Raw genomic sequence first — 14,476 nt, 5'->3', positions numbered from 1 at the left:
ACCTCCTGCTGCAGGACAAAGAGCTCTGTGCACACCCGAGCTCAGGGAAGCTCTGCTGCTCCACACTCAAATTTGACACAAATTTCAAAGTTTTTTCCTCTCCTACTGCAGCACATGTGGAGAAAGAATCAGTGATTTTTGCAGTTGATTTCATGGATACTTTTAGGACCACTTTTGCTTGTGCTGCTTTGTGTTATCAGAGACAAAGAGGGGTTTTTGGCTCTTTCCAGTCCTTAAAAAAAAAACCTCTGAATCCTTTTGGCTTCAGGTGATTAACATCCAGAAGTTCTAGTGTTTTCTTCTGATGTCTCCATAATATTCCAGGTTTAAATCATATCTATACACTTAATCTGAAGTCTTTACTGATCTTTAATTTCTTCTTGAAGGTCATTAAACTTCAGATGACATTTTTGTATTTCACTGTAATGTTGTGATATTTTTTAACAGAAAGATTTACATTCAATGATGCCATCACAGTGAATGCAATCTTGTCACTAAATAACCATTCTGTGCCATCTCCCATTGATAAAATCAACATTTTGCAGCATCCATGGTCACTTGATAGCTAGGTGAGGTTTACAGATCCACCAAGTCCACACTGAGATTTGCAGGACAATTTGTTGATCACTTTTGTGGCTTCTCTGTCTTCTGACAAGGGACTCAGTTTGATTTTGATGGAGATTACAGTTTCCATTAAGATTTTAAGCATTGCTCACATGCTCATGATCTGCTCTTTGGGCAGATAAAGGATATTTTTATACATTTCACAAATTTCAGAGGAGCCATATTGACTCAACGATTTTTGGCACGGCATTTCAACTTAACATGTAAATTAATGTTTTCATCAGTAAAAAAATGACAATAATTGGATTTTTGACCGCTTGTAAAAAAAACTCCAGGCAGTGAACACAAAGGTACTTTACAGGTGCACGTTTTTAATATTTAATCTGCCTTTTCAGGTGTTTGAGTGGCATTGTTCACCTGCTGGGTGTCACACTCAGAGATGTTAAATCCACCTTCCCCTCGCTGGTGTTTGGTGATTCCCACGGGCTGGATTAACCAATATCCCACAATTTCCTGCCCTTTACTAAACTGATCTTCAGACCAGCCCCCTTTCAAGCACTCCTCTCTCCCAGGGGAAGGTGCAGCTTCATCAGGGAGGGTCCCTGGAGCATGGCTGGAGTGCCAGCATCCCATCTGGAGAGAGCACTTGGATTTTCACATTACAGCAGCAGCACTTTTGAAACTGGTTTTTTTCTCCACCAAAACACTACAAAAGAGCACTGCCCTGTGTATTCAGAAATAGTGGTGGTGTTTAGAGAAAGCAGTAACAATTCCCACCTATTATTGCACTAAATAATCTCAACCACCTGATATTTTAATTATTCTAGTCATTAACTCTCTCCCTTAATTTGCAGCAGCTGCTTTCTAAAATTCAATACATCACTTATGTCAACAGCCCAATCATTCTTATTAACTGCTGTCCCAAAAGCAACAAAAAAGAGCATTCAGAGTAAACTGTCATTTAAAGATTAAATATTCATCCAGCCCTATTGCCAGCAAGTAAAAATATGAAAAATGGAATTACTTTTTGTGGTTTAGATGTGACAGAAATTCAATACCTGGGTTAATAAGGATCCATGGCAGCAGAATCTCACTTAACCACACCAGGGGGATTTAAATCTGAGATCTGTTTCTTACCACAAGGATCTGGGTGTGGTTCCGTGGCCTCAGTGTAAAAAGTGTTAAAATCACATTGATATTTATTACAGTTTTGTGAGCCCTGGAACTCACATGAGAATGGAATCATTAATTTGGGTTGGCCAAGCTCTGGCTCAGCTCAGGGATCATCTCTCCAAGGTTGCCCTCACAAGCAGAAGAGGTGAATTTACAGAATAAGTGGGAGAGGAGTGAGAAATGAAGGGATAAACATTCTGTTTCTATGATCTACCCTGTATCTGCCTTATTTTTCAATATTAGGCTAATGAAGGGCAGCTGGAGCCACTGTAATGAGCATAATGATTTCTGGGAACATTCAAACCCCAATGATTGCACTGAAGGACCAAGACAATCAATCAACAGCTCCACCAGAGAGACATAAACTGTTAAATCTCCTTTTTCAGTTTAATTCTAGGGGGCTTTGCTACTCTTGCTTGATATGTGGTTATTTTTAAATACTAAAACAAATTCCTTGAGTGTTAGGACTTTGAGAGTTGTTCTTCAGAGACATTTATCTGCTTTTACTTGCACACTTAATGTGACTTTTGCCCTAAAAAGGTCATCAAGGAGCAGTTTGATGACTCTGAGTCACTGTAAATTTGTGTACTGATGGTCCTGATACCAGCAACACCCTCAGTCAATGCACCCTCAGCATTGTGTGCAGAACATACCTGATTTGGAGAAGATCCAGCATTTTAAAATAGGTTTTTCACTAATAAAAGTGTCCACAGAAATTAATTGCTGATTTCCATCTCAGCTTCAGAATTAATGTATCATTTTTAAAGCAGTACCAGTCTCCAGAGGGTACTTTTCAGATTATCACAGTCTTTAGATGTATTATTAAGGCCTTGACTGCTGCATGATTGATTTAATAGAAATCTAAATCAATAGAGCCTCCCTAGAACTCATCCCTGTCTTCTGCAGGGAACTTGGTAGATTTTTGGGAAATGAGACCAGAAAAAGTGTGAGATTGGGGTGGGAGAAACAGAACTTCAATTACAGAGGGAAAACTGAAGGATGGAGAACAAAATTCCACTTGAAATCTTCTAGTCCCCTATTTTTCCTGAATAAATTTGCTTTTCCTGAATTTTCAAATAGTCCTTGTTCCTGAAGCAGCCACTGAGGTGAACAAAGGACATCATAAGTGGTGGCATTTCAAAATTGCCAGGCCAAGCCAGAGAGTTCAGAAGCAGATGGTGGCAAATTATATTTCAGCAAACGCTGATAAGGAGTTTATCAGAATGGAAAATTGTGCTGAAATCTGGGATCTGGCAGAAAACTGAGTGGGTATTTTTCACACCAAAGGACCTCAAAGCTGCTAAAAACCCAGGGCAGGATATGGGATGGTCAGAGCAGCATTCCTGCCCTGGGTTTGTGATTTGACAATCAACTATTGATTGAAATGCTGAGGATGTTGAAATCAACCATTTCCAAATAAAAATAAAACAAATGCCTGTTATTAGAAAGGGAAATATAAAGGATGGATGGGGAGGAAGGAGCAAACCAAGGTGTTAAAAACGAAGTGGAAATGGATCTCTGTGACCCACAGCAGCAGTGGGGTGTGTGATTGTGTGAGCACACAAGAAATGAGGAGGGCAGGCAGCCCTCAGGGGGCATCAGCACTGCAGGGCTCCCAATTGCTCCACATTAGAAACCCCAAATTGTACAAATGCAGCCTTAATAAAGTAACAATCAGAGCAGAGTGTAGGAGTCCCCAGTGTTTATCTGCTTCCCTGATTGCATCTCCTCCAATTTCAGTGAGCCTAAGAACTCAGGATGTAAAATGGGGTTCTAACATCCCTCCCACCAGCCAAAAAAAGAAAAGAAGGAAAAAGAAAACAAACAAAACAAAAGCCCCACCCTGCTGATGAAACCCAGAGTCTCTTGTGACTTAGAATGCTACCTTGAAATATTTGGGAATTTGGCCACAGTTCATGCCAGGTTGTACAGACACTTTAGAGAGAAGTAACAGATTTTCATCTGCTGAAACCATACAAAGCCTGCTGATGTCAGGATAAAACTGCCCAGCCCCTCTGTCACTGCATTTGATAGACTTTCTTATCAATATCCCAAAGCTTGCCAAGAGTTGCCCTTTATCTGATTCCCACTGGGAAAGTAGGAGGATTTTCTACATCAAAGTTCATGACCCATCCACACCTGGATGTTTACAAAAGGTCCAGCACATTGTGGGTGCTGCTGGGAGCAAACTACTAATGAAAATGTAATTTGAGATGTATTCTTAAATTTATGGAGCCTTTCATGTAATAGAATTCCTCAGGCTGGAAATGCCCTGTAAGATCTCTGAGTCTGATCATTCCTCCTGCCACGTCCCCAGGTACCACATCCACAAAGCTTTTAAATCCCTCCAGGGATGGGGACTCCAGCACTGCCCTGGGCAGCTCTGCCAGGGCTGGACAACCCTTTCCATGAAGAAATTGTCCCAATATCCAACCTAAACCTCCCCTGGCCCAGCCTGAGGCCATTCCCTCTCCTCCTGTCCCTGTTCCCTGGGAGCAGATCCCAAATCCCCCCGGCTGTCCCCTCCTGCCAGGGACTTGTGCAGAGCCAGAAATTCCCCCTGAGCCTCCTTTGCTCCAGGCTGAGCCCCTTCCCAGCTCCCTCAGGAATTCTCCAGCCCCTTCCCAGCTCCCTCAGGAATTCTCCAGCCCCTTCCCAGCTCCCTCAGGAATTCTCCAGCCCCTTCCCAGCTCCCTCAGGAATTCTCCAGCCCTTTCCCAGCTCCTTTCCCTTCCCTGGACACGCTTCAGCCCCTCCATGTCTTGTCATGAAGGACCCAGAACTGGACACAGGATTTGATCCAGGGTGACACAGGGGACAGGCACTGCCCTGGTCCTGTGGCCACAGCAGGGACAATAATATTATTTTTTTAATGGTTTAATACCTCAGTGCTCTGTCCACAGAGCCCCTGGGTAGTGCTGAGGCTGCTCCTCTTGCACTGCTGCTGCAGAAGGCTCTGTGCACACACAAATTACTGAGGATAAAAACTCAGGAGACCTCCTGAAGATCAGGCACTGCCACCAGCTGAGGAGCTCCCTGCAAAGAGCCCTTGGCATTCCAGCCACCATTTGTCACACTTTGTCACATTTGCTCTGTAAGCAGCAAATAGCCCCAAACACCTGAAATATCTTGGATAACTCCAGTGACTCAGCAGCCCTCTAACCCTTCAAGCAGGCAGGGGGTAATTTGTAAGCAAACAGACCTAAACTCCATCAGCTGCTTACAACAAACAATTTGAACATCTCTGTGTGTGCAGTTAAAGCAGATCATCCTAATGTGAAAATGATGGTGAGGATGGAATCACTTTAATGGGATGATTAAGAGCTGTGGGCTCCTGGGGAAAGCGGCAGAGTGTGCACCTGCATCCATTAAAAAGAGCAAAATATGGGGAATAACAAGCTGGAATTTGCCAACCCATCTGTGGGGCATGGGAAGAGCTGGTGGGAGATGGGGTGGACAGGGGAAAGAGAAAATTCAGTGTAAGACAAGCTGGGATGGTGTAATGGAGCTCACATGGGGCCACACTGGGTATTTGCCTCCCTCCTAAAATCCATGGAGCTTTTGGAACACACATGGAATTTGGGTTATGGAGGAAGAAAAAGTAAAACTGGAAAGGCACAGGTAATATCTGTGTCACCTAATCAACTCAATCTACTCTGCTCATTTTTACCATAGCAAGAACATGCCTCAGTCCCTGGAAGGAGTCTGTGAACGCTGGCCAAAAAATAGAGGGGAAAACAAAGTAACTCCAAGTTCTTCTGAGATGATCTCACTGCCCATGTATATTCATTGTTTGCTGCTAGGCAGAAATATTCTTTCAGTCCTCCTGATGTGGAAGAAGCGGAAATTATAATTACAAAATACTAATATCTTCTATAAAATTAATTGACTGGTTTTTTTAACAGATAATAGATTTTATTGCCTTTGTAGTATTCCTTTGGAGGGATATGGTTGTAAAGCCCATGCATATTTATAGGTGCTACAAATATAGAAGTATATAAATATGAAAAAATGCATAAAAATATATTCCCTTCCTCTTCTTTCTTTCACATTGCAAAGAAGGGACAGAGAAGGAGAAAAAATACCTTTAACAAACAGACCCAGGCTGCAATAGCTGTGTTAAGGCTACCAAGGTCACAGGAGAAGATGAGGTTTTATGTCACTACCAGTGAGAAATACCAACACAAATTTGAGTTTATTGACAAGCACAATGGTAGAGATGGCCAGGAAAGCGAGGTACAGGCCCTGCAGTACACAGAAACTGATAAAATAATAATTTTTCATCAATTTCTTATCTAATAAAGGATGCTGATATGGATTGGGTGTATGTCCTTGAGTTATCAGGCAGCACTTCTTTACATGGAACATCTACCTGCTGCTAAACACACCATTATTTAGGGAATGGTGTGAGTTCATCATAATTTACATTTTTCTTTAGATTCAGATACCATCTGCTGCTCTGTTTTCTTTTGCCTAATGTCACAGTCATAAGCATGTAATTACCATACTCCTACTCATTTTTTTTCATGTTCTTATTCATTTCAAGCTTAATTTCAGTCAGTTTTTGTCCTTAGCTTTCTTAAACCCTGCAATTATTAGAAGACAGTTAATGGGATCAACAGCAATGTTTCATGCTGCAAGGATAAATTTTGAAATGGATTAAATGAGGACAGATGACAAAGCGCTGAAAGCAATCTTTAGACCAGAAAAAATGGAAGGAAAAAGTAGCCTTGTAAAAATTAACAAATGATGACTTTGTGTGTATTAAAACCTCTGAATCTCGGGGGTTTTTTTCTCATAGTGGTAAAACAAGGATTTGCTACCCTGAGAAAGTGTAGGCCTTAGCAAATATTAATGGAGGAAAGTGCAAGCCTGGCTCTGCTCTTCTGTCCAAGTTGAGAAAAAACTCAGCATGGATCAGTTCTGACCCTCAGAGTCCTGCCAGGTTTGCTGTTTGTTTCTGGGTTATTCTGTAGCTTAAGGAGGGGTTCTAAAAGCAAGGGAGGGGGACATTGCAGGACAGGACAAGGGACAATGGTTTTTTTACTGACACCACACTCACAGGGAGAAATTCCCTCCCAAAATCCCATCCAGCCCTGCCCTCTGGCACTGGGAGCCATTCCCTGTGTCCTGTCCCTCCATCCCCTGTCCCCAGTCCCTCTCCAGCTCTCCTGGAGCCCCTTTAGAGGCTCTGATCTCTCCCTGGAACTTCTCCTCTCCAGCTGAGCCCCCCCAGCTCTCCCAGCCTGTCCCAGAGCAGAGGGGCTCCATCCCTCTGATCCAAATGGATATTTCCATCATGTTTGCACGGGATATTCCAGCACCCCAGCAGGAAAACACTCTGTGCAACCACACAAAGAGACCTAATACCAATTTCAGTCAGCAGCTCATCATCAAATGTCCCAGAAGCCATTAAATGTCTCCCAGACTTTTCCCTCCAGAGCCTCTGTGTTCCCTGGTGCTGCTCCAGGGTCAGGGACCTGAGGGGCTCAGGGTCACACCTGAGCTCTTCCTTTTGTGTTGGGACCCCAGCAGCTCTGCCTGGGCTCCTCTTCCACACTGCACATGCTACAGAGGACTCAAAGAAATATTTGCATTGCTTGAGGTACCTTGCCAGGCTGGGAAGGTGCCCGCTGTCTTGCTGGATTGCAGCTGCTTTCTTCCCAAAGCCAGGCCAGCAGAAGTTGGCAGGAGGCTTTTAACTTGGTTCTAGCATGATGCTGGCAAAAGAAAAAAAGATCTATAATGGTATGGATGGCAAGTCCTTTGAAACTCCACTGCCTTGCCTTTTCCAGGGTAATTATTCTGTCTCTGCTAAATCTCCAGGCGAAACTTTCCAGGAATTAATATTCCTTTGCATTTGCCTTTGTACTGTGAAAGACAATATTTAGGTCCTTCCTGAGGGATGAAAAAAAAAAGTTGTAATGGAGACCGGAGGAAAATAAAACCTCCCACAGATTCAGAGAGGGAACAGCGTCCCAGAATCACTCACATGGTGTTAGCAGCTTTCCTGTGCCTGTTTGTTTGAGCCTGGAGCCCAGGATGGAGCTGTGGTTCTGGGAAATGCCTTTCCCCCCGTTGAGAACACGATTGTTGTGCTGAGGTTTGCAGAGCCAGCCTCTCCTTTCAAAGATAACAGTGAAATCTTTGCCATCAGAGCCTGATTTGTGCCTTGCTCTCGGTGCAAATTAAAAGTGGCTACAGGCTGAACGTGAATAAATGATTTACCTCACCCAGCCCTGCTGTCTGTGTGAGAGCAGGGTGATAATCTGTGGAGACCCGTGTTAATGTGTGCCTGGCACAGAGAAAGGTGGAGAAAATAGTTATTTAAAATAATGGAGGGGAGTGGGAATCAAAGGCACAGCACAAAAGAATCGTGTTGGTTAAATCAGAAATGATTTGATGTCGGAGAGTTTTCAGCTCTTCTGGGATCTCTTCTGCTTTTCTACAGTGGAGATTTAACACCTGTATGGGAAGCAAAAGGGCCCTTAAGAGGCCTAATCTGTGCACTGGAGTGGAATTTAATCTCCAGCTCAAATCTCTGTCTGGAGATCACAGGGAGAAGAAAATGTTGCTGATTGCAGTGAGTGGAAGCTGTCTCTGTCCAAGGGTGTGGAATGAGATAACCTTTAAGGTCCACTCCAATCCAAACTATTCTGTGATTCCGTGTTGTTGACAAAATTCATTTTTAATTATTAAAGTGTTAATGATCAATCCCTGTAAATCAGAAAAAAAACCCAACATTTGGGGACCAAGAATTTGGACTTTCCATGGAAAATGAAAAACTCTGCTCTGGGAGGAGCAGAAGTTTTGCCCTGTGCAGGGTTTGACACTTTCATGCTGTTGAGGAAGAGCCTCCAACCCGAGACCTTTCTGTGGGAATTCTGAATGGGGGAGGATGTTCAGGGAGCAGGAAAAGGAATCCCCTCAACCTTGGTCTCACACCAACCCTGAGGGCTGCCCGAGATGTCAGGGAATTACTAAACTTTAGTAGAATCACGTGTGCTAAGGCTAAGCTTATATTCAAGACTAGACACACAATAAGCCTTGTGTATTCAGATTCTCCAATTATTCCACTTGTGCTGCTCATATTGGAATGAAGCAATATTCCCATTGCAATGGGCTTTGTAGCTGTTCTCCAAAAAAATGGGAGGGACTGAGCAGGTCAGATCATTGCAATGACACCACAGGCTTGACTTTTGCAACAATGAAACGAAACAGACTTTTTAAAACATTAATTTTATATGAAAAAATAGCTCATGCCAAGTCATTTGTCATAATCACATTTCATTAACAGTAAAGTTAACAAAATCACAATATACAGATTTAGTATGTATTTATTTATATATGTCACTTTGTATTAACCATTAACTCTATGTAATAAAAATATATTACAACATTTGATATGTATCCACAAAGCACAAGCCATTGTAAACAGAACAGACAGCACAGGCCCCATTATTCAAAATCTGAACTCGGGAATAATATTTATTTTGTTGTATTCCTTTATACTCTAGACACAGAGGATTTTACGTGTCTGCCTCTGCACTAATGGATTAATTTCTCTGGAATATCTCTTAGGAGACTCTCAGAGTTTAGCCTACCTGGGACCCTAAAATCCATGTTAACTCATGGCACTCTTTAAACGTGTTGTCATTACAAAGAGGTCTGTGCATCCCTTTGTCCATGCAATTTAGAAAGGTTTTCATTTATATTCCCATTCCCCCCTAAATAAATAGCCCCTGCAATTACACCCCATTGTCATACAAAAAAGTTAAATGCAATAAATTATAGTGGAATATTTATAATTTTATAATCAAACATGCCTTATCTACAGCAGCTATTAATGTTGTTTCATAACTGTCTTCCTTCAGACTGGCTCTAGGTGCTTTTAGAAATAGGAAACCAGCTATTTTCAATATTTGCAAAACAAAACAAATTCTTTAAACACACAGACCAAACTTTTTCTACCTCTCGTGGTATGAACAATCCTTATCCAAGCAACCCTACTGTCCTTGCAGCAAGGAGTTGTAAAACCAGCTCCTAAAAACTTTTTAAAAAATCAAATAATCTCCTAATAGTCTAACCTTGGGACAAATGTTTATATCCAACTGTATCTGGAAGGATTGGTAATAGGTTACATTCCTGCAAGAATTCAGAAGGGAATGATTAGTGATTGCCAAATATATGGAAATTGTGATCCTAAAATAATCTTCAAAAAGAAAAACACTGTGGAAAAAAAAATAAATTCTAAGGATTAGAAAAATGCCCAAAATGTGTATAAATAAAGTTAATCAAGGCACCTCTTAGTTACCTATTTCTATTTTCCAAGGCAATACGTGATAATAGTTTTCAAATGTCTTATCTGGGAAGCCCTATGGTTTCTGCTATAAAAAGACCCATTCTTTAGTCTGGCTGATGCAGGTAGCTTTATTTTACTCAAATGAGGCTGGGCACAAAGCACAGAGAACTTGTCCCCAGCCTTGTCACATGTTTGCTGTGTGACCCTGAGGGCACCGAGCTTTTCACTGACTTTTTCCTCACAAAAGTCACTCAATTTCTTCCTTTGTATTCTTCTTTCCCCTCTGTTGGTCATTGATCCCATTAGCAAAGCAGGAGGAGAATTCACCTGTCTATGCACAAGGGTTTTGTGGTCAGGAGGTAAATTAAAACACTTTGGTCTCTGACAGGGCTTTTTAATGTTTTGTTCAAGAGCTCAGAGTAACAGGAGAGCAACACAGAGCAGGACAGTGGGATGGGCAGAGAGGGGAAGGCTGCAGCCAGTCCAGGTTCCATTCCCACTGATATCTCACTGGGATGCTCTGGCATTTCATTAAAAAGCACTGGATACAAATCCCAAGGGAATGGGAACTTTTGATTTTTTTTGCTCTTTGCATGACTTTTTAAAAAAATATTTATTTTAAAGCTCTAATTGTAGGACTACAGTGACTAGAAAACATTTTTCTAATGCCAGAAAGATGGAGAGGAACTTTGGACGAGAGCAGGGGGTGACAGGACAAGGGGAAATGGATTCAAACTGGCAGAGATTTAGATGGGATTTGGGGCAGGAATTGTTCCCTGTGAGGGTGGGCAGGCCCTGGCACAGGTGCCCAGAGCAGCTGTGGGTGCCCCTGGATCCCTGGCAGTGCCCAAGGCTGGGCTGGATGGGGTTTGGAGCATCCTGGGACAGGGGAAGGTGTCCCTGCCATGGCAGGGGTGGCACTGGATGGGTTTTAAGCTCCCTCCCAACCCAACACCCCTCTATGATTCCATGACTCAGTAATAATTGCAAATGGAAATCCTTTTCTTCACATGACTTTGTATGTAAATAATCAGCCAAATGGACTCGTGCCTTTGGGTATATAGAAATCATGTGAAATACCATTTTTTCAACAACAAAAAAAAGTTATTTTACTCCACAATTGCCTGCTGTCACAGCCCTGATGCTTCTGCTTCTTGGCACACACACTTCTGAAGGGCACTTACAGCCTGTAGGGCTAATCTTCCTCCTTAGAAAGACAGACACGTATGATAAACTACAGCAACTTCTCCAGTTCTTTAGTTCAGCAGTATTTGCTTTAAAACTGACAATCCTAAATACATATTTACACCAAACACACCAGTACAGGTGAGAAGCTGACATTTTACAAAGGCTGCAACAGCTCTTTTTCTCCATGTAAACTTTTACACCCTCCCAACAGGGACAGCTGCCTTTTGGAGCAGGATGGTTTTCCTTAAAAATACCCCAAAGCTTCACCCATTGAAATTTTTCACTATATTGAATGCTGAAAGCATAAAAAGCAAATTAAAAAGGAATAGATTTAAGGCTGTGATGTCATTGGTCTCACTTATTCCAGTCTGGGGAGGTTACAAAGACATAATCCCTGATTCTGCAGACACAAAATCCTGTGCTCAGCCCTCACAATCCAGCAAAGCAAACACTCAGTGGCTCTGGGACCAGGGTCTAACTGAGCCTGCAGTGCTGATCAGGGATTTTTAGAGTCAACACAAGCTGACAGAGGTGTGAAGTCTCTGCCTTTGCTTTTAAGCTTTGTTTAATCAGAAGAACACTGAGTGTGGGGAGAAGACAGATCTAACAGCAGTGAAAAGCCATTTCCAAGGGGTTGTTCCAGAGATATTCACGTAAAAAATGTAGAGGACAAGATATTGAGAGCCTACTTCATTTAGCATTAAGAGAGGTGAGGGAGCTATGATACCTTAGGCATGTAGGCCCAGAAAAATCCACATTCTGCAAATGACTTAAACCTCTTGGACTTTAAGAATTAGACTCTCTGGTGATTCAAAGTGAGCAGTTTCCATATAAACCATCTGAAAACCGCTGGAATCTTCCCAAGCCCTAAAGGATCCTTCTATGGCAGCTGAGCTGCTCTTGCAGCCCCAGCCCAACCTGTGGCACAGCTACAGGGCTTTGACAGGATTTTCACCTTTTTCTTTGGAAGGAGTGATTGTCTGAGAGACTTGGAGAGCTCTCAGGGTGGAAACAGGGAACTGGGAAAAGCTCACTGCAGCCAAAGAACCCCAAATCATTGCAGCAAAGCCAGTTTGTGCCTCCCAGCCTCCCATTCACATCCACTCCTGCCTCATTTTTGGAACCTCTTAAAGATGTTCTGATACAGCTGGAGTTTTTTTTTTTAATTTAGTTTAAAATATCTTCTCAAAGTTATTTTTAAAAGAAATATCCTTGCCAGAAGATTTTACTGTTGACCTGAAGCAGACCAAGATCATTTCCCAGAGGTGCTGGCAAACAGAAGGGAAAGCACTGCCAGAGGCAGGAATGTGGCTTTTGGGGGCTTTTGAGGGCTTTTGGGGGCTTTTGAGGGCTTTTGGGGGCTTTTGGGGGCTTTTTGAGGTTCCTTCCAATCCCAGCTGGTCTGGGATGCTGTGATATGTGTGGCTACAGCTGCAGCAGTCATCAAGCTCCATAAGGATTTGTCTGGAGCATGTTTAATCTCTAGGGTTTTTGGGTTTTTTCAGACATAAGAGAAGTTCTAAAAAGTCTGATTTAGGGTTACTGAAAAGAGGTTTTTAGGGTCACATACCCAAAGTGTAAGAACAGGCATAGAACTTATTTAGTTATGCGGTTGCCTGACCTTGGAAGTGAGCACTTGCACATCAGAGGAACTCACTAAATCCTGTTCACATCCTTCCATTTGTAAATACCATAAAAAGAAGGCCCTACACATAGGGAAGAAATCGATAAACCCAGTTTAAAACCATCTAGTGGACCCAATCCTCAGGTGAAACCACCAATATTTTGATTTATGTCAAGAGAGGGCCTGGTACTTAATAATTGTTCAACACACCCTTATCACTCTCTCATGGTTTTTGCCAATTGCAATTACCCAGATCTTGACATTCAAACTGGCTCGAGAGCACAACAGAAACCAGAATCACAGTTCACAGTTAGGGCTCTGAAATGATGGAAAAACCGTTAAAATGAACAAAGGAAAAAGCTCAGAATCCACAAAACCACGTTGTGGTCTACATTCTCTTAATCATCTGCCAGTGCTCTGCCTGCCAAATTCACAAGATATGAAGGAAATGTTAATTGAACATGCGAGTGGGGAGTAGATATTGCATATGGGTCACAGATACAACAAACAGAAAACTGCATATTGCCTAAGCAGCTGCCCAGATTTTGCACATGCAGCTCCAGATTTTTGGGCACAGGTTGCAGCCAAACTTCACAAACTTCTTCAATAATATTTAAGTAACAAATGGAAATTCCCCCACCCCCCCCTTGCACACACATGTGTTAGACAAGAGAACAGCTCTGCTTTGTGAGCAGAGATAATAAATACTGTGCATTACATTTACCAGCATTATTTTAACTCACTCGAGTCAGAGTGTTGTATAGTACATATAATACTCAGCAGACAGATAGTTACTCATATCTACATTCATCACTGAGACACACATTTTAGAAAATTTTGCCAGTTGCCTGTAAGGATTCAGCTGAAAATCTAGCACTTAACAAGCCACAGTATCGTATTTCGAGTATCCTGTAAAATGTCATCAGGAAATGTTGGGGTGGTATTTTTATTTCGTGTACTGAGGCATTTTGTCAAGCACCAGCATTTACAACTCCTGCTTGCTTCAGATGGTCAAAATATGACAGGGAGCTGATGCAAGGAAGGGGAAATTATATCTATTCTCTGTTAGAAGATTAATTATAGAAGAAAGGCACCATGAAAGAGAGACAAATTTTTAAACACATACAAGGGGAGAGATTTATTGCTCATGGTGGGATATAAATCAACCAGTGACTGACTGTGATACACAAGCATAATGAGACAAGTCCAGTGCTGTATTCTCCATCTTTTACTAGACATCCTAAATGGATTATGTTTTTTTTCTCTCCTGGGAAATTAGTTTATTCTCTTTGAATCTGAAGGTTTAAATGTTTCTGGAGCTGCCCTTATCGACATACAAACCTCCCATTGACTTTGGCATCAGCTCCGTGTGTAAGCTTACAACAGCTGTGGACTTTCCTGGTGCAATTTAAGTCAAACATGCTCAATGTGGAGCTTTTTATCTTTTTAAACTCAGTAAATATTCAGCTTCCTAACATTCTGTATTCTAATACAATCCAATCATCAATGTGTCTTGAATTTCTTAGGAAACAAATATTGAACTGGGTCTTTCTATCTATTGCACCTGAGAAAATTATGTTAAGCCTAAGAAGCAAAATGATTAAGATGAGGTAGACTATTTAATC

Source organism: Poecile atricapillus, chromosome 6 (genome assembly GCF_030490865.1).
Source record: "Poecile atricapillus isolate bPoeAtr1 chromosome 6, bPoeAtr1.hap1, whole genome shotgun sequence".
Lineage (NCBI taxonomy): Eukaryota > Metazoa > Chordata > Aves > Passeriformes > Paridae > Poecile > Poecile atricapillus.
Note: the sequence above shows the minus strand (reverse complement) of the source record.